The 22,149-nt window shown below is 39.4% G+C and overlaps 1 protein-coding gene across 4 annotated transcripts in view; it reads left to right on the top strand.

Annotated features, from left to right (window-relative positions):
* The first annotated feature begins 8,238 nt into the window (after positions 1–8,238).
* The window catches only part of LOC6585797 (zinc finger protein 2), a 51,295-nt gene continuing 37,384 nt past the window's right edge, over positions 8,239–22,149 (top strand). For all 4 annotated transcript variants that reach the window (XM_032732909.2, XM_032732908.2, XM_032732907.2 and 1 more), the window contains exons 1-2: positions 8,239–8,330; positions 10,271–10,582. The gene's annotated coding sequence lies outside the window, so the exon portion shown is untranslated. The remainder of the gene's footprint in view (positions 8,331–10,270; positions 10,583–22,149) is intronic.

Raw genomic sequence — 22,149 nt, 5'->3', positions numbered from 1 at the left:
GAGTGCATGTAAACATGTGACTTATATCAAGTATATCATGTGTATAATTACAAATCTAAATACGGCAGTAAGTAGACTGAAAGTTGGGCAACAGCAACAGAACTCATGGTTTATTTGAACACCTGTATTTATTTAAAACAAACCCGCGCTACGATAGCTGATACATTCCTTCTTAGGTCGTGATATGTTTGCCCCGATCAGCTGCGGCTTGCTGGCCTGATGCATAAGTAATGAATGCTCTATGCACACACACATACACACATACACACATACACACATACACACATGCATATATAGTGAGGAGTGGCTTCGAGTGTCGATCAATATCCACTCAATATCAATTACCTGCCTAATTATTTGTGTAATTAATTACTTCAGCCTGAAAACGAATAGGAAAAGCACAAATTTCTGCTGTGACAAAGCAAAGTTTGAAGATCTCGCTAATTGTATAAATCAATCCTACTCTACTCTGGAATAACTTCAAGCGTAGAGACAATTGTGGACAATGGCCAGTCCCTCTGTCCCTCTCTCTTAGTATCGCTCTTTTCTACCTTGGTGCACTTTCTCTGCCTTACCTTTCTATAACAGTCTCTCTCTCTCTCTCTTTCAGCTTTATTTTCTCTCACTCTCTCTCTCTTTGTGTACATTAGCCTTTCTCTCTCTCTTGTGTAAGGAGGTCTTCTTTCTCTTAAGTAATCTTTTCCAGCTGAATAACAGAGATAAGAACTTCTGCTTCGCTGTCGAACTATTATTTTTATACCCTGAACCTATAGAAAATGGGAAATCAGAGTATAATAGTTTTCTTGAAATGCGTGTAACAGGCAGAAGGAGGCGTGGCAGACCCCACAAAGTATATATATTCTTGAACAGGACGACAAGCTGAGTCGATTTAGTCCGTCCGTCCGTCCGTACGTCCGTCCGTACGTCCGTCCGTCCATCCGTCTGTCCTTATGTTATTATACTCATTCACGAAAGTGAAATGAGTATATTGGTTTTATGCAATGTCCGTCTGTCCGTCCGTCCGATTTATAACGTGTTAAAGAAAATGCATTTTCCGTTATACCAGAAATCATATTAGTTGAAGAGCTAGAAAGCTGAAATTTGGTATGCAGATCCGCGTCGACCACCCAAAATCACGAGCTATGGCGGATATATCTACGCCCATTGAGGACGTCGGAAATCGGATGAAACTGTATCTCCTAATGTAGTATGTCGATTCAATAAAGATGGGTGAAATAATTTTATATATATGCCTACTAGGGGCGTGGCAAATCAGACCTGAAGATATAGTGATTTTTCCAATTCTGCTATATTTTAGGCACTATTGATGCTAGAGACCTGAAATTTGGTATACAATATATTCGCGGGTTAACCACCCAAGTCTAACGAGCTATGGTAGATATATGTCTGCTCATAGGGGGCGTGGCAAACCGCAAAAGCTTATATCTCCTACAGTTTGGATAGTTGAGTTACTGGTAGCCTCCTCTATCGATGCCCCGAAAATAATTGTTACGCCTCTTTAGGGGCGTCCCATATCGAAAAATACCCTGTAATTTTTACATATTTTGAGCGTAAAAATTCAATACGCCAATAGGGGCGTGGCAATCGGCATTTACAGTGCCCGAATTGGGGAATTTATATGCGTGAGCCATATATGTATATATAAATAAGCTTAATAGATATGTTTTTATAATACAAAAAGAAATATTTTTATGAAATTTGAAAAATATAAAAGATATAAATATATAAATATAAAATAACAAAAATTTGCAATTTGCAAAAAAGCGTTTTCCGCGGGATTCGAACTCGCACCCAAGCCAAATAGCAGGTTTGTCAAAATAACTAATATGAAGATCACCAGCGCTTCTGCCTACAGCCTCGTCGTTCCGAACAACAGTAATTAAATCGAAATCACATTATTGTTATGACGCCATATAGGAAAGAGAAGCCAGGCTGGAATGCTTGATGCTATGCGTGCGGACTTACATATATATACACATATACATATGTATGTATTTGCGTATATGTATTTGAGGGCTATTTAAGAAGAGACAAATTTAAACTTATAAAATTATTCGACTAAGAAACAGAAAAGTATTAACTGCCATTCATTCAAGCTCGCACCTTCCCAGTAAAATATCTATTTTATAAAAAACGAAATACATATGTATGACAAAAAAAATATCATCGAAGAGGTTTCGAACCACCCCTACTCTAACATAATTTGCGTCGCCTTTTGCACCCGCGCCACTGATCATTGATAAGCTAGTAGCTAAAATGGAATAACACAGCGTCATCTGAAAAAGCTACGGTAACGGCTAGAAAATCCAGAAACCAATCGAAATTCTAAGAATGCGAGAAAAGGCGCGCTTCTGTCTGTACGCATAGAATAGACGCTGATCTGCTGGTATCCAATATATGGATATAAATATATAATAAAAATCTAAATTCTATAAATATATATGTAATTTGAAGATCCTAGCTGCAATGATGCAATGCTGATAGCAATAGCTATCGATGATTTTCCAATTTTAATGGGAACATGCCCGCTTTTTTGTTGCGCACTAGACTTGAAAATTGGTTGACATCGTTTGGGCTGTGAGTGAGTATTCTGCAATCGGTATCGCTCGACTGCAACGTTCTTACTTGCTTATCGATTAAAAACCTTATCGAAAATGAGTTATTTAATTATATCTCATATACCTTAAGAGCTAAAGTCTCCAAATTTTAAATGTAGACTCATATGTATTTTATTGAATTTTGATTTTTATTAAATTTACCCCCCACCCCTATATCCACCCCCTCCTCAACAAATTTTTAAAAGGCGTATTTCAAATAGTAGAGACTTGTGCTTTGATACAATCACAATCTAAAAGTTTCATGAAGAAAGTCCACTCACTAGAAGAGTTATTAAGCAATGAAGTTCTCATAGTAAGCGCACACCGCAGTCCATGCGTGTTTATGCGTGGGTGCTTGTGTGTATGTGTGCTCCAAGGGTTTAGGGGATCTCGTAGTCGAGCAGTCTCGACGAGAGCTTTCTGACTTGTTATAAGTGCCTGAACTGATCTTCTCATATTCTAATTAACTTTATTCATATATTGGGTGAAGAGCATGTGCGATCTCCAAATAAAATCATCAAAGCATCCCTACCCGCTCCCCATCCACCTTTACTTTCCACCCACCTCGTGTGCACTGCTCACACACGCTGCTGCTCTATTTGCGGACCTCTAAATGAGCAAATCTACTGCTACGCACCCATACACCCACACATGCATGCAACTACAACAGTATGTACAACGGTTGTGTGTATGTGTGTAACGTCATGTATGCAATGAATAAGAAAAAGCAAAAAGTATATGCTTGCACACACACACACACACATGTTACGTACGCGCTTTCTATCTCTTTCTCTCCCCTCTCTATCTCCTTTTCTCTTTCTGTCTCCACTCGTATATTTTTCTCTACACATGCATTCATACATATATATCTGTATATATACATATACATAATTGCGAAGGAGTTAAGACGGCTTGCTCGTTAGTCAAAAAAAAAAACTGCGAAGCAACGAACCTCCCCCTTGAACTTTTTTTCTTATTTATTCATTTTTTCTTTTTTTTTTTCATATATATGTATTTTGCTTGCTGGCTGGAGGCTGGCTCAATACACAGATGTTGAAAGGCTCCACTCTGCATGCATGCATGTGTGCTTCTGGGTGTGTGTGTTTGCATATGTACATACATATACATATAACATATATATATATATATGTATGTATGTATGTATATATGAGAATGTTAGCAGCCTTAGTGTGTGTGTGTGGGGGGGGTTGGGGAGACCCGAAAAAGGGGGTTTTCGTTACCTTCCGTCGTGTGTGTTTTATTCATCTAAATTTAAGCGTAAACGCAGACGCGAGTTTTTGGCTTACGAGTGTCACTATGAAATGACAATGTAAGTATATCTATATGTGTGTACATACATGCATACGCCACACTGTTGAATACAGACATACCTACATTCACACACACACACACACACACACATTTTTATGTAGGAGCATCAACGGCTGGGCTGTAGGTGGCTCGCTAATAAATGTATGTATGTATGTACATATGTATGCATGTATAACTGTATGCAGCATTCGCACTCGACACACGTACACACACACAGAGAGAGAGAGAGAGAGAGAGTAAAAGAGAGATAAAGATACGTTTGTCAGTGGATGGGCTAGAGCTGTTTCGCTAATAAATGTACGTATATATGTGCATGTGTGAGTATGTGCATAAATTTACATACGTACACACACACACACACACACACATACACACACTCATAGCTACCGCTAAGGGTGGAGCATTTATAATGTACAGCAGATTCTCCATACGCAATTCACTAGGGAATAAATAAAATGGAGTTTTCTAATTAAAGTTCCAGAATTGTTCCTTTGCTTTGAAAAAGTCGACAAATATTGCATACAATATATGCATATACATACATACATGTACGTACTATGTACATATGCTTAGATGTATGTACATATATATAGTTAAAAACCTATAACTAGGTGAGAATAAATGGATATAATACGAAATGTTCATACAATCGCATGTCCGTCTGTATCCATTCATCGCCGGCTATACCGATATGGTGAAGAGATTGAGTGTGTAAGTATTATATAAACTCCCTCTCCCCCCTATGGATGAGAATGTATGTACTCCCAATGCTCTAAATATTTGATAAAGATTCAAGATCGAAGGTTGGTAATGTTTTCTATTTAGCTATCTGTCGATTAAGGATATGAGTTCACATAGTTCTACTAAATCGCTGGGCTGTCCAAACATCCATCTATAACTTAATTTTATAATTATACATACAAGACAAGTAGGAAAGCTTTAGTCGAGACTGCTCGACTTCGAGATCCCCTGAACCCTTCGAGGAACTGATATTTCACTGATTCTTCGCGTCTTTCTGGTTACACAGGATATTCACACTCACTCTCAGACACACATAGGCACGCACGCATAAACACGCATAAACTTAATTGCTTAATAACTCTTCTAGTGAATGGACTTTCTTCATGAAACTGCATTTGCCAAAGCACAAGTCTCTACTATTTGAAATACGCCTTTTAAAAATTTGTTGAGGAGGGGGTTGATATAGGGGTGGGGGGTAAATTTAACAAAAATCAAAATTCAATAAAATACATATGAGTCTACATTTAAAATTTGGAGACTTTAGCTCTTAAGGTATATGAGATATAATTAAATAACTTATTTTCGATAAGGTTTTTAATCGATAAAAGGATAACGGAATCTGTTATCGATTTTCGAAGGTATATATACGGACATTTAAAAGACAAAACCATTATACCCTGATTTCCCATTGAAAATGAGTTCAGAGTATACAAATAGAAGAGAGTCGAATCATTTATAGCGAAATGGAGATACTCGACCTGGCCGACGCCCAAGGCAGTCTGCCCTTGTACTTCAGAACCTACAGAGCACAAAACATTAAAAATATATATATGCACCATGATTTCCGATAACTGAGTATTAATAATACCTACCTGAGTATTGATAATACCTACGATTACCTACAGTATAGGATAAAGACTTTCTGAAGTCACTACGTACATCCCAGTGATGGCTATACAGACTTGGGGTATTTCGCTCTTTCGCATACAGCAAATATACATACCTATATAAAAGTACATGCATGGTATATAATTTTTGATTATTTATCATTAAGAATAGCAATCTATTCTAGTAAGCTGTCCTAATTTACCCTAAATGCATTTTCAATAGGAAATCAGGGTATAATGATTTTATGAAATGTATCTATAAATTAAATATATATTATATATATATATACATATATGCGTCCTTCCATCCGTCTGCCCGTTTATCCGTCTGTTTGAACGCGTCGATCTCAGAAGATATAAGAGCTAGAAACTTTCTTAGGTTCATGTATGAATATCACACGCTTATCGAGTTTTCTTCCAAAAATCGATAACTAATCCCTTTGTTTCGTTATTGATTAAACCTTATCAAAAATCAGTTATAAAATAATTAATCATCATTAAAACTAGAGTACCCATATTTTAAATATAAATGCATTCGTGATTATTTTTTAGAATTTCGATTTAAAATTGTAAAATTTCACCGCTATCCCCAAATTCGCCCTTTTAAAAAGCGTATTTCATATCCGAGAGACTTGTGCTTTGGAAAAAAGTCGCATATTAATATTGTAATAACGATCTGAAGATAGTCCATCTGCAAAAAAAACCCTTAATAAGCAAGCAAGCAGTCTAGACAAGAGCTATCTTACTTGCTATATCGTTTTTTACCCCAAACCCATTGAAAATGGGAAACCAGGAAAGACTTGATAGACTCCATTATATATATGTCCGTTTGTCCGCATGAACGCAATTTTTTTAGACGCTATTGAAGCTAGAGATTTCAAATTTTGAACATATATTCGTATATACCCTAAATTTATAAATTGTTAAAATTTTCCCTATTGGCAAATTGGAAAGTTCATTTCCCAAAACCAATATACTCATTTCAGTTTCGTAAATAAGAATAAAAAAGGGGATGGATTTGAAGATCCGGCCGCAATAAGATATATGTATTTCGCAAAGTCTCCACGCTCAAAATCAATGCGTGAAAGAGTCTAAGATAGTTTGCACTTCTAAGTCAAAGCCCCAGTGCTCATCTTCGTATCTATACGTTTATATGTATAATGATACTGTGGCAATCAACTTAATTGAGATTCACAGTTTAATCGCAGTTGCTTCACTTAAAGGCATAGAGCTCTACACCAATGGGTCTATATAAATAATATCGTTAAATTATTTTGGCCCTAGATTAATATTTACATTTGGTATGAGAACGTCAAAGATAATACTTATAAATCATATACATATGTACATATTATATATGTACATATCTTCTTCATCTTACGAAGGAGTGTAAAAATACACTATGAGAACATATCGTAGCATTCCCACGAAATGATCATGATTGATTTTAATGCAGAACAGTTAGACAATGTCTGTCTCACATACTTGCAAAAAATAACAACTAAATTCGCTCTAGTTTTTAAGCTTATGTACAATAAAAAAAATTAAACAAGTAAGACAGCTCTAGTCGTGACTGTTCCACTACGAGATCCCCTGAACCCTTCGAGCAACTGATGTTTCAACAATTATTCGCACATGCACAGACACACGCACACACCGAGACATACGTACGCACGCATAAACACGCATTGGTTGCTTACTATGGGAACTTAATTGTTCAATAACTTCTTTCTTGTGAATGTACTTTCTTCATGAAACTCTCAGATTATAATTATAACATATGCATTTGAAATACGCCTTTAACAAAGGTGTGGGTGAGGGGATGAATATAGGGGTAAGGGGTATACTTTAACAAAAACCAAAATTACTTGTGGGGTCTGCCACGCCTCCTTCTGCCTGTTACATACTTTTAACAGAACCATTATACCCTGATTTCCTGTTTTCAATGGGTTCAGGGTATAAAAAAAGATTTTTCTGTAAAATTAAATTTTACGACATACGATCAATTCGCAGGAATGCGACGAACATTTTTAGAGTTTTGAGTTATTTTGATATGAATCGGTATTTAATTATCTAAAATGGATTTGAAGGAATATTTCAAGCGCATATGCATATGCATATGTGTACATATATGTATGCAAAGAGCGGGACTATACTACATAGCATACATACACACAGATTCATACATACATATGTAAGTAAATTCAACATCCGACGGTAGTTATAAACAAATATAATGAACGATGATTGTCATTGCTTGGACTACTCCCACACATTGAATACACGAACCTGTACGAAGGGGCAGGCGCATATAGGCGCTCACGTTCTCGCACGAATGAGAAGCACATTGGGTACTTTGTTTTATGGGATGTTTTGTCTCTCTCCCGCCTAATTACCACTCTGCGTGGCAATAATTACCAATTACTAAACTCTCGCTCTCGCTCTCTCACTCTCGGTCTCCCACGCTCTCGTGCTCACGTCCTCTCTTTGACGCTCAACGCTCAACGGTCGACGCTCTCAAGCTTGCTCTTTATGCTCTAGCGCTCTCACACTCTTTATATCTCTCTCTCTCAACAGTGATTCCGGTTCTTCTCTCTTGCTTTTATTGTATACTCTCTCGCGGTGCGTGTGTGTGCGAGCCCGTCGTTCGTTTAGGGTGAAAACTAACTCAGTGATACAAAAAATGTGAAGATACTGATACAATTGGTAGTATGAAATCGACGGTGGAAGCGGCTAGGTTCACGTTATCGAGGTACAGCGCTTAGTGCAACAGAGGATTAAAAAAATTAAAAAGAAAAAATCACAAAAAATATATAACACATAGTTCGAAATGAATATTAATATTAAAAGCAATAATAAAACATTTTTATTGTACACACGTACAAGCATTTAAAAATGCCTACATATGCCTAAATGCTAAAAGAAGCCAATGAAACTGCGCAATTTTTATTGCAAAACTCGAAACGGTGCTTAGACGAAATCACTAATCATTGTCGCCTAGCATAAAAATAAGCGTATAAATTATATATACATTATGTATACTTGCATCGGGTTCATTTTGTGCTAAATATTTGTGTTTGGTATAAATTCATTGGTGGCGCCATTTGATTTTACATAAATTCAACTGCAAAATAAACGAATCCCAGAAAAATTGCCGGAAAAGTAAATAAATAAATGAATATCGAATTTGTCCACATAAAACATGCATTCAACTGTGTTATTTCATATATTGTGTGCTATGGATTATCAGTGCATCAGAGTACAAACGAAAACTGTTTTAGTAACTGTTCCCATAACGGTTCCTTATATATCAATGCCTACATCTATTAACCCGACAACCGCAACCACAACAACTGTCTTCTCATGGCATATGTTCGCCCAAACGTTGCGTTTTCGTTCCAATTCTTTGTGCTCTGCCCACTGTGCCGCTCGACAAAAAAAAAAAAATAATAATAATAATTACTAAATTCGTGCCTACGGATATATACATATATATATATATATATATATATATATATATATATATATATATATATATATATATATATATATATATATATATATATATATATATATATATGTGTGTGTGGAATATATTGAATTTAGGCAGTGCAAAACTGTATAGAAACAGTAAAGAGCAATGGAACAATCGTGTGAGTGAAAGAGATGATGTATCACATCAAAGGGGTAGGGTGAGAATTTGTGTGTGTGTGTGTGCACTCTCACCGAAATAATGAGGCACGTGGTCCATGTGAGAGCAGTAGATTTGCAGTAAATTTGAATACATATGTATATGTGAACACACAGGCCTGCCTGAGCCTGTGGTTGTGTCTGTGTTGGCGTGTGCGTGTGAGTTCATGCGGCTGTGCGTACATAAAAAAGAGACAACTGTCTCGCCCGTTATAAGCAGCCACGGGTAAAAGTGTTGATATTAAAAATGCAAAAAGCACAATCGAGCGTTCATCTATTCGCTCGCCATCTATCTCTCTCCCTCCCGCTCTCGCTTTTGCTCAACAACAACAACTTCGCCCTCGCCTGCAAGGGTTTCGGCTATCGTGTGCGCACAACAATGCGTGCATACGTTAGCTTATTTACATACAAATAAATACCTATGTATGTCTGTACACACAGACATCTGTAACTATGGGATGTACATATGTACATTCATGAGGCGTATGCCTCGCGCGAATCGCGCTTGATGAGCTTTGAGTCTTGTCAAATGTATAAATAATTGACTCGCCCTGCAAGATCCCTTTAAGTTCTTGAAACTTTAAGACTGGTGTACAGTCAAATGCACATGCATGTACATGCCTTGTTTGTAAGCTTCCATGGTCGGCAGTTCACCTGCGCCTGCCACCTGGTCACAGCAATTACACCCTCGCTTTTACGTATGCGCTCACCCTCGCGCCTCACCTGGACTTGGTAAGGTGCGATCTGGCCCTCGGTTCTTTGCAGATTGCAGAGGTACGGACCGGAAGTTCCTTCATTCCAGGCTCAAATTTAATTGCGAAGCCCAATCAAGGACAATTTTTTACCCTACTTTATCTCTACCTCTACCTATACTTCTAACTCTACCTCTACCGTTCTGTTCGTCCCTCGTTTCGCTTATGAGTAACGTAAAGGATGCACATACACTCAGACTATGTACGTACATTCACATGCGCTCCATTCCACCTCTCAATTGTATTTCAGGTGCAAACCAGTTTGAACTCGTCACGCGTCTCACACCCGATTCAAAGTTCCTATAATATTTAAGATAAATTAAAGAACAGTACAAAAACAAAACAAAACTTAAATACTACGAAAAATAAATTCAAAGCCCTATATATATCAACCATAAATATCGTAAAAGAATATCAAGTATATCGCTCAATCAATGACGAACAAATCGTGAAATCGTACGGAATCGGATTTCGAATCGGAGTCGTTAATAAGAAGCAAATCAAATGAGACTAATAGCCAAACGAAATAGATCTATTTGCACTAAGATTTATTAGATATTGGGTAAGTACAGTTAGCAGATCTACCAATTACTTAAATGAAAACTTCGATTCTCTGCGGAGACTTTGAACAGCACTAAATCATCATCTATTCACTCATGTATAAAATTATTTATGCACGGAGCTGCGCATACGCTCAGCTCTACTACATGGGTATTAATTGTCCGACTATTTATCGCATACTATCTCCCAAAAAAAAAAAAAAAAAACACCAATTTGACATAAATTGCAAAAACAATCTTTTGGTCAATACACAAAAATAATAGCACGAACGACTAGCTGGATATCTAAACTGCAAATGATTCCACCTGCAAATGGAATATAATAGATTTTTCTCCTTTTCAAAAATGTGGTATACTATATCTCTAAAATAAACAATATAAAATATTATTTGTCGAATCAATCCTATTTATACAACTGATTCCTAGAGTTCGTTAGGATTTTCACATACGACGACCACATACGAAATACGACATCGACAACGGATTCCTAGGGTTCCTTAGGATTTACATATACGACATACCATATACGGCATACGACATCGATGATCAAAGACAAAATTGACCTCAAGTAACCCGATTGCGGCCGAGCATTGTATTCGTAGCCAATTAAAATAAGCGTAGATATTTGGCGTCGAGGCAAAACCGAGGCGAACGAAAATCACCCTTTAACGCACGGCGATAATTAGTGGCGAGCTCTAATTAGCCAATGACAAGGCATTTGATGTTTGTGTTGTTTTTCTCCTCCTCATTTAATTTCAGTTATTTGCAATGTAACGCCGCACTCTCTCTAGCAAAAGTTAAAGAGCGCGTCAACTTGTGTTTTTAGCCGCTCTTTTGCTGTTGAGATGCTGGGGGAGAGAGCGACACTTTGTGTCTGCGTGTGTGTGTGTAGCCCCCTTGCTTCGTGATAGAAGAGTAAAGCAACAGTGCGATATTAAGTTCGGCAGCTCGGGTCTTGATTGGTCGTCGCTCGTCGGGCGGCCCCCATAGCAGTAGCAGCGGCAGCGGCAGCACTAGAAGCAGAAGCAGCAGCAGCTATTCCCCATACCATCGTACCCATGTGCCGTCTCTTGCACATATCTCACCCCCTTCGACACACACACACACACGCATCGCAAGTGTTCTGCCTGCTCATATGTTTTATATGGTTTGGCTTTGCTTTGCCCACACCACGCCACATACATACATACATTCTGCTTTTTGCGCTCTCTTCTGTTCTCTACTGCCGCAATAATCAACGTAAGCTGAGGCGCTCTCTTTGCGCGTGTGTTGGCTTCTGTTTCTTCGTTTTTTTTTTCTTCTTTTGCATGCTTTTCTTTTGTAATGCCGAGTGGTAATGTGTTTGTATGGTAAGTTAATTGCTCCTTGTCGCCCGCACACACAGATACGTTCAACCGGCCCGACCCCTTCAAGCCATATACATATGTCTGAATGTATGTATGTATATACATTTGTATGTTTGCCGTCTGCTCTTGTTACTGGCTGAACATCAAACCTTGTGATTCGTTATGGCCTCGAATGGGGAGGAACGCGATGGCACAACCAAACGACTAATTACAAGAGCACGCAATTAACCAGCACAATATAACTAACTGAGTAAGCACACACACAAGTATTTGTATCTGTGAGTGTGTATGCTGCCTCTCGACTTTTGTGAACGTTTACATGGATACATGTACATATATACATATGTTTGTGCCTCGCTGGACGCGTCATGTAGCCAATTAAAATAAAGCTGTGCAGACTCTCCCAGCACATGGTATGCGTAATTGTCCTCACACGTACATATGTAGGAATATACATATGTACTTACATGCACATATATGAGTACATAGCTATGTATGTATGTGTGATTCTATTTGAAGACTCCATTCTTTGTTACTATTATCTGAATTCTTCCAAGTGTTTTAATTGGCGCTATGGGTGTGGCCGAGTCGAGACAAATTTGCATATAGCACTACTCCCACACACCCGCGTACATATGCATGCATATATGCTAGTGTGTCTGTATGTGTGCGCGTCTTCAGCCAGACGTCAGGCATTTCTTACGAGCTCTTCCGTTTCCTCCCACCAAAGCGTGCACATGGAAATCAACAAACAAGGAAGTGGTGGGAATAAAATCGATAAGAGCAAACAACGAAATTAAAATAAAAAGGAATAAGAAAAAACTGCGAAAAAGCTTCTTTTAACCAAAATTCACTGGGGGGCATGCATATACATACATACATATGTATATATATGTATATTCGCAAAAGTACATTTCTACGGAATGGTCTCGCGGTGTGAATATATAAAAATAAAAAGGAAAGTTAAACACACACATTTGAAGATATACACGTGAGTGTAGACATATACATATGTATGTATGTATGTTGTTCATATGTAAATACATACATATGTAGATAAATTGAATTCCCTGACTTTGGCAATCAATAATTACACTAGAACAAACGTCCTCACATATATATGTATGTATGTATGTGTATATGTATATAGACGTATGAACATATACATATACATACATATATACATAATATGTATTCAAATAGAAGTAAGAATGAGAATGTATAAATAATATGGATAAACAACAACGGGAAGTGCAAGAGGACAGAATGTGGGTGTCGGTTCTGTTAAGGGGAAGTTGACGGATTCTAAAGTAAAACGAAAATGTATGCAAGCGAAATAAGAAATCAGAGCGCAAAAGGAGATAAAAAACCAACTGTAACCGAAGGCAAAAAGGGAATAGTAAACAGACGCGCGCATAATTGTGCACATTATGCTTGTGAGTGCGTACTCAGCTTTTCACCCTCGTTGTCTCTGTCCCTTTTCAGCGATTGCCATAGCTGTAGCTACAACGGCAGTGGCAGCAACTGCTACGGCGACCGCGACAGCGACAGCGACTAGCTCTTTGGCACTGAGAAACAGCAATAGCAACACCCACAATGAACTGTAACTGAGTCTGGGTGGGGGCTACGGTGGCGTTGCCATAGAAGACGATGAAGGTGACGACGACGACCAGCAAATGCAGAACGAAATCTGTGTATCTGCGACTAAGAGAGAGAGAGCGAGAGAAGCCTGGCAGCAGCAAGTACAAGTCTTCGCGGCGCAGTCAGCGCATTATGTATAAATTATTTATTTACATTATATTTATGCGCGCCGCGCACTGCCGCGCTCTGCCGCTGTGGGCTGTTGCAAGGCGCTCGGCTTCAGGAGCACGACGCGTTCTCCCAGTTGGGCTGCCTCATTGTCTCTGGCAAAGAAGCCGCAGCCAACCTCGTTGCCATGCTGAGTGTGAATTTGAGCAATTACAATACAATAAAAAAAATTAAAGGGGTAAGAATGGCAAAGACAAAATGAGAAACTTAATCTGAGCCCTCTATCTATCTCTCTCGATGTGTATGTGTAAGAGAGCAGGAGGGCTTGCAGTTATTATTAAAGCGATATGGTTATTGAAAAATATATGTGTGTATGTATGTATGTATGTATGTATGTATATACGTGGTCACCGCAAGACAGTGAGCTATGGGAACAGGGAGGGAAATCAGCCAGAGTGAGAGCCAAGGTGGAGAGGCGCGCTGTTGAGTTAAGTACATCTCGCTCTTTCATTTAGCACTGCAGAAATAATTACAAGCTCGCTCTCAGAAAACACATAGCTCTCTTTGTCTCTTTTTTAAGTTATTTTCGATTCATTTTGGCTTTGGCTGACGCTCTCAGAAATCACATGCTCTCACTCACGGCTCCCTCTCGCTCGGTCTCGCTCTCGCCCTCTCTCTCGCTCTCTCCCTTGCTATGACTCTTTGTGTATACAATATAATCGTAACACGCTCGCTCTCAATCGGGCGCGAGCGAGATGGGTGCGCTCGGCTCAAACTTAGTGGCAATGATTGCGCTTTACTGCTCATTGCTTTTGTTTTGCGGATGCTGATGCGGCGGCCGCAGCTTCGTCAGCTTTTCTGTTTCACTCGCGCTCGTTTAGGATGCTTTAAGGGGTCTCTCATTACCGCTCGTTACCGTAACCCTAAACTTGATATAAGCCAGAGAGATGGGGCTGACTGACTGCTGGCTGGCTGGGGAAGATGACACACCAGCCAGCCGCGCTGCATAAGGCGTGGCTCCGATTCCCACACTCAGACTGCTTGGCTGGGGACTGATGATAAAACATGCCTACTGCAACGACGCGAGGCGAAACAAGGCGAAGCGAGGCGAGGCGAGACTCGTCCCGCGACTCGTCTTGTCGTGTTGTCAGCGACTGTTGTTGTAATTATTTGCATTTAAACTTTTTGGTACAGTTGCAATTACATAGAGAGCTCTACAAGCGTATACCATATATGTATGTATGTACGTATGTACGTATGTATGTTCGTATGTATTGCTTATTCACATGCCCGCATGTGTTTTTCACACACTCGCGAATCAACTGCCGTCCATACTCGAGCGTGTGTGTGTGTGTTTACATAACGAGTGCTGTGTTAGTATTTAAGCATATTTTGCATGCTTGCACGCCAATCTCACCACCCACTCGACCTCAGCGAAAATAAAAAGCTGTCAAACACACACACACACACGCTGTACTGTATACATTATATACATAAATCGTATACATATATACATACGAACGTACGTAAGTATTTGTGTAGTATGTGAGTTATAGCAGCGTCGCGCTGTGCGTGGAATATTCGCAGTGCTGCGAATGCGGTTTCCTCATCGCATCTTTTGATTGGTTGTTTGTGCGCCAGCGCTTATCTACAGAGGGCCCCCTCCTGCCGCTCAAGCCTCCTCTGCCCAATTGAGTCGCTGCTGGCTTCGTTAATTAACATTTTCCATTTGCCAAGAAACAATCTGCACTTAATTGGCGCAGACAAATCGGCACACGATTCGTCACGGCGCTGGGATCCACCCACCTATCATTGACTAGGCTAATATATATAAATATAAATAAACTGAACATGAAAAAAAAAGAACAGAAACCGAAGCAAAGACAGAGGAACAGAGATAGAATCATAAAAGAAAGGTTTTAGAGAAATAGTTAATAACCAACGTAGATGACTTTTAGTCAAAATACATCAATTGTATAATAATGCGGACTGTGCGAAATGAATGTGTCTGAGATGGATACTCATATTAGCAGAAGAAGAAGAATTATTCATAGTACAAAACTGAATATACATATGTAGATGATAGGATGTGGGAGACAGGAAACATCAGATGGCAGATAGAAGAGAGAGGATAGGCGATAGAACATAGAACATAGAACATTGATCCTAGAACATTGAACTCTCTGATGTATCCATCCCACATACAAACCAGGTAGGACTGTGCGAGATCTTGCATATAGACGAGAGGAATGTAAGTATCTGAGACGATTTGTTGAAAATGATGAAGAGATCGAGATAACGATACAGAAGAGATAAAAGAATTTCGATTTCTGACTTAGCCTGTCGCACGACATATGTGTATGGTATAGATGGTATAGAAAAGAGACAGCAGGAACAGCCAACTGAGGTCTCCCATATATGCCCATTTCATATGGGGGCGATCTTCTTACGCTAGGCTTGGTCAGTGTGAAATATCTATAAGTTCTCGCTATCCACGACAATTCATATCAGATAACGTAGTGGCAGTAAAATTGAAATGCTAGGAATAGCATAGCAATAGTAATAAGTCTAGGCCCACTCATTAGTAAAGCTAAATGTGCTATAAGTAAACAAGTAAGAAGTAAGCGACAGCGCTTGGGGAATATTATGAGAATTTATTAGTTGAATAAATTCTCTTGTAGTGGGATTATCTATATGAAACTTTCAGAGCATGATCATATGGTTAAATTGGTGTACATTCCAAAGCACAAGTCTCTAGTACTTGAAATATATATATATGTATATACCTATATATATAAAGCGAAGTCGTGTTATGTGTTACAACACTTATAACTCGAGATCTGCTGGACCAATTTTCATGGTTCTTGATTTGTTGGATTTGGCTCCGCCCCGATTAGGAGAGTATATCTTAAAAAATACTACAAAATTGACGAATACTTGAAAAACGCGTTGTTTTCCCTATTGCTATTGAGGATCTTTACATTGTCATTGAGACTTAGTAGCCTTGATAACAGTGCCAGTTTTTGGTCATGCTCTCATGTAATAAAAATGTATTCTGTGTCTATGATTTTTCTTGATAAGCTATTATCTATGTCTCGATTGTTTTATGCGGTTTTGTGCGAGTGCATATTCAGTATTACTATTAATAAAAATGCCGCGTCCTAGAAGGTCTAATCTTTCCTAGCGCACCCATAATGCAATTAGGCAACGGAATAGAGTGAGTCAATTATCTGACGAAGACCGAGAAATCGCCGGAGGAGAGCGCCACGTTAGTATGGAGCAAAGAAGGGCCTTAATTCGCGCTTCTCGAACACAAGAGCAAAGAGAGGCAGATTAGAAACGCGAAATCGTCGAGCTTTTCGTACAAACGAACAGAGGAATAATCTTCGAAGTGCAGGAAGAAATGGTTCAAGGATTGATTTGAATCGAGCAGCGTTTCTATATGATTGCACCATCGACTGCACCTGGCATCGTTTAGTTTGCATTGGTCCACTGGACGTTGTTTGCCAGCATTGTGGCGCATTGAAGTTTGCTGGTGAAACGCCCGGTTTGTCTGCCTTAGTGGTAAAGTGGCATTGCCATTATATTTCAATCTATATTCATATTGTATTGTATTATTGCATTACGTTCATCGAAGCCTAAATTAGTTCAGCTAAGAGGTAACACGACATTCTTTGACTGTTAGGCGTTTCAGTCATATATATATACTATATATATTTTATTTTATTTTTTTTAAATTGGGGGCGAAGGGGGCCTGGTATCCAAAATCTGGTATTGGATGAGTTATCGAAAAAATAAGATAAACTTGTACTGCCTATGGTATACACGACGGACGGACGGACAGACGGACAGACGGATAGACGGACAGGGCTAAATCGACTCAGCTCGTCGCGCTCATCAAGAATATAAATACTTTATGGGTTGTATATATACTTTATGGGTTGAAAATATATTTGGAGTAAATTAATTACTATTTGAGGAGAGGAGGTAGTGAGCGGTGTAGACGATTTTTTATAAGACTCGATTCACTCTCTAATAAAAAAGGCCTTGGACACACACTATTTGTTAGTAAATGGCAGCGGCAGCGGCAGCGGCAGAGGCAGAGGCAGAGGCAGAGGCAGAGGCACCGGCGGCAGCGACACGCGCGCATTGCTGGTTGGAGTCTCGTGACTGGGTCAGGTCAAGTCTTCGTTGTAGTATCGCATGTTTGACCACAGTTTGCTTGTCTTCCGTATTTCCGTACGTCTCTCTGTGTCTCGCTTGTACGTGTTTTAGCACCTACTCCTCTTCGTCAGTGCTCATTCTTATCTTTACGGTCAATAAAGGTTTTTTTCATGCCGAACTGCTTGCTTTAAGGGTAGCAATTCATTCACACACACACACACACACACACACCTAAGCACACACGTATACCTTGGCTCGCCTATAAACACCCACATATACATGGCGCTGAGTGTGTGTGTGTGTGTGTGTGTGTTGGTGTGTGTGTGAATGGTGTGTGAAACAAGCGTCAGCTGTCGATTCATCTGTTCATTCAACTCCAGGAGCAGTGCTCGCAGGGAAAGGACAACAAGGTTTGCACCTTTTGCACAGTTGGAATAGTCACACTAGCAAACCGGAAATACCCTGTAGTATAGCGCGCAGGTTAGTTCGCGTAGTCTTGCGGACTCCCAGTGCCCCCTCTCTTAAGTTAGACAATTCCTCTCGTAGTTTCACTGGCTGCTTCAGCTGACTTAATGAGCCAAGGGCTCTAGTTAGTGATTTGGTTCGAGAGTTGCCAGTGATATTGTCATCCATCTCTCTCTATCTCTTTCTCTGCGTGTGCGTGTGTGAGTGTGAGTGTGTGCGTGTGCGTGTGCGTGTGTTCGCTAACCAATCGCAAGCAGCCTTCGCATTAATTAGTCGCCAGCTCTGCTCTTTGCTCTCGGCTCTCTGCTCTGGCCTTGGCAGCTACCCTTAGCACCCTCATTGGGGTTTTAATTGGCAGTGGACAGCAGTCGCCGGGCAAGCTGCGGGCGAGCGGGAGCCGGAAGGGGGAGGACTGATGAGTGAAGAGCGAAGAAAGAAAGGGCGCAGCAAGGAGTTGTCCTTGCAGCTTTTCCATTGGCCCGGCCCATTGACCATTCGAATGACAACTGCTAAAGTTAAGCCTCTCCGTCCGTGGATAGAGAGTGATAGAGCGTAAAGGAGTGCTAGCTAACTCTATAGACATATGCATATAGTGCATATACTAATACCCATATATTGTGTAGATCTAATGAAATATTCGAGTGATGCACTAGACGTAGAAATACCAATGGAATAGAAATACCAATGGTTTATATTTTTGTTCTTTTTTTTTTTTTTTTTTTTTTCTCGTGAACTAAGAAAATAAAGTTCAAACAAAACAAATTATAATGAATTCACAGAGAAGTCATAGAAATTTTCTTCCTCTTACGAAAATAAGCATGCATGTATGTGTCTGTGAGTGAGTGAGCGAGTGTGTGTGTCTGTGTGTGTGTTGAAGTTGAAGTTTCGGTTGAGCAGCAGCAGCAGAAGCGGAAAGAGGAAGAGACGATAATAACCTCGCCAATTTCATTATAATTTTTCTCCTAATGCCACAGAGCAATTACCTCAAATAAATTGCACTCACGGCGTAGAAATTTTTAATTTCTACAAATTTGTGAACAATTAATTCTCCGCTGTTACTGCGTACTCACCGTTCCACACACATATTTATGAATGGGGGAATCCATATATATTTGTGTACCCTAAAATTGGAGCACTATGCTTTGGGGAGACGCGACGGACAGGCGTGGACAGGCGGATATCGTTCGGCACATTTATATAGAAGTTATACGGGAGCATATCATAAGATCTAATGCAACAGATATATTATATATGTGCACATAGTGTGTGTATAATCTTTTGCTGTGTGTGCGTGAGTATACCATTGTGCAGGTTTATAAAACTAGCTGCGCATGCATTACATGATGTATAACATTTTTGATATGCGCGCACATACACATGTGTATAACACTTTTGATATGTATGTATCAATATGATATACAATACAGATACAGATATATATACATATATATATATATGTATATATATGTACCACTATAAGCTTCTTTCGTGTGTAATAATCTCTTTTAATTACGAGTGAAAAGACGTCTCGACAACATCCGCTGCGATTGGCGCTCTTATTGCTCAAATTGCTTTCGGAGTCATCTTCGTTCAAAAATAAAGTTTCGAATCACCCGCAATCACACCTCTTAGAAGTGAAAGAAGAAGCAGAAGAAATTGTACACACACATACTCAGGCCGAACTGTGAAGCAAAAACAAGTTTGGGTTAAACCAGCGGTAAAGAGAAAGGGATAAGGGAAAAGCGAGCGAGAAAGAATGAAATGAGAAACAAAAGATAATTACTATTAAGATTCTTTCCACTTAAAGTTTTGTCGAAGAGGTTCAACTACGTACATCACGGTCAGTCATTGTGAGAGATCCCTGTACAGTGAACTGCATCGCATAGATATTTATTTTAAGCACTACATATATACATATGTATGTGAATATGTTCCTGATAAGTCTCAATATTAATTCGCTTTCGCGTTCGCGTTCGCATTCATGTCGGTGTAAAATTATTTTTCAGATATCAAGATATATGATATGAGAGTCGAAATCCAAGTAAAAATTATTTGACCAAGTTCCTCTTTGAAGATTCAGAAGTCATTTAATTTATCGTTACTGTTTATGTTTATGGTATCGCAATCAATCAAACAATATAATAATATATATATTGTATATTGCAATTTCAGGCCTCTAAGAAGGACAGACAGAGACTGCCCACTCGCATAGGCAGATTACATAATGCACAACTCCATATGTGGATTGGGATATTCCAATCTTCCACTGGAAGGGGTATTGATCGCATACGCGCTACATTCTATTTGCTCGTTCCACATTTCTTACTGCTATGCGAAGGCAGTCAAAAAATCACTCTCCCTCTCTCTCTTAGAGCGGTATCTTCGCACGTGCGTGTGTGTGTGTGTCTGCGCGCGTACGTGATTCGGTGTCCACTCCACTCGATTGGCGTCGTTTCGTGCATTTGAAATAGTTCAACACCTTTTGTACGACACACGAATTATGTCGTTTGCCAGTTTTTGGGCATTGAACTTTTTGAGTTTCAGTTTTTTAATGCTTAACATGATCATGAGCAATCGGAATCTGCCAAAATTAAAACAAGTAAGAGGGCTCTAGTCGAGACTGATCGACTAGGAGATACCCTGAACTGATATGCGACTCATTCTGCACTTCTTATTGGCACTATCTTCTCAGAACGTGATCATAATCTTCAAATGTGTGTGTATTATAATGCACAAGTCTCTAGTACATGTGGCGAAGGGGCGTGGATTCCAAAACCGGTCAATTGCAAAAGCTGAGTGCTCATCACATGTATATACACTAGACTTGGGTAGCTCATGAGTGAGTGAGCTAAAATGAATGGCTCACTGAACTGAGGCAGTGAGCCAGTTCCTTCTATATGGCTCATTTTGGCTCACTAGCTCATTTTGGTTGTCGCAAAGTTACGTTTTTTCCCGCGAATTGTGTATTTCATCAAACTTTCAATGTCGGTAATTAGAAAGCACAGCGAAATTTGGACTCATTTTGAGGACATGGGAACGCAACAGGCTAAATGCAAGATTTGCAAAAGTGTCTTAAGCTGCAAGTCACAAGGCAATTTGAATAAACATTTAAAAGCCAAGCAATCAGCAGGTGAGCCAGTGAGCCATATGAGTGAGTTGGCTCACTTCACAAAAAAGAGCGAGTGAGCCGGTTCACCTCAATGAGCTGCTTTTACCCAAGTATAATATACACAGTAAATCAGAAGTAAGGTTGTCGAAAATAGATCGAAATATCGATATTTTTTGTTTCGAAGCTATATTTATGTATATCGGGATATTGTTTTTGGCCAAATATCGAATATTTTTTGCGGTTTTTATACTGAAAATGGGAAATCAGGGTATAATGGTTTGTTAAAAGTATGTAACAGGCAGAAGGAGGCGTGGCAGAACCCACAAAGTACATATATTCCTGATCAGGGCGACGAGCTGAGTCGATTTGGCCCTGTCTGTCTATCCGCCCGTCTGTCCGTGCGTCCGTCCGTCCGTATGTATGAACGCGTCAGAAGATATAAGAAACTTGAAATTGTTTTTTCCTAGGTCCGTATATATAACGCGCCCTATATTCACCCCCATCCACAAGAAAACTTATTGAACAATTAAGTTCCCATAGTAAGCAGCCAATGCGTGTTTATGCGTGCCAATGCGTGTTTATGCGTGCGTACGTATGTCTGTGTGTGTGCATATGGGGCACACACTTTCTTACTTGTTTACAAGCTGGGGGCGTGGTATCCAAAATCTGTAAATTACAAAATCCTTGTATTCATCAATGTATTTGTATATACACAGTAAATCTGAAGGCCGCAGTC

Source organism: Drosophila mojavensis, unplaced genomic scaffold (assembly GCF_018153725.1).
Source record: "Drosophila mojavensis isolate 15081-1352.22 unplaced genomic scaffold, ASM1815372v1 contig_151, whole genome shotgun sequence".
Taxonomy (NCBI): domain Eukaryota; kingdom Metazoa; phylum Arthropoda; class Insecta; order Diptera; family Drosophilidae; genus Drosophila; species Drosophila mojavensis.
Note: the sequence above shows the minus strand (reverse complement) of the source record. Positions and strands in the feature narration are given on the sequence as shown.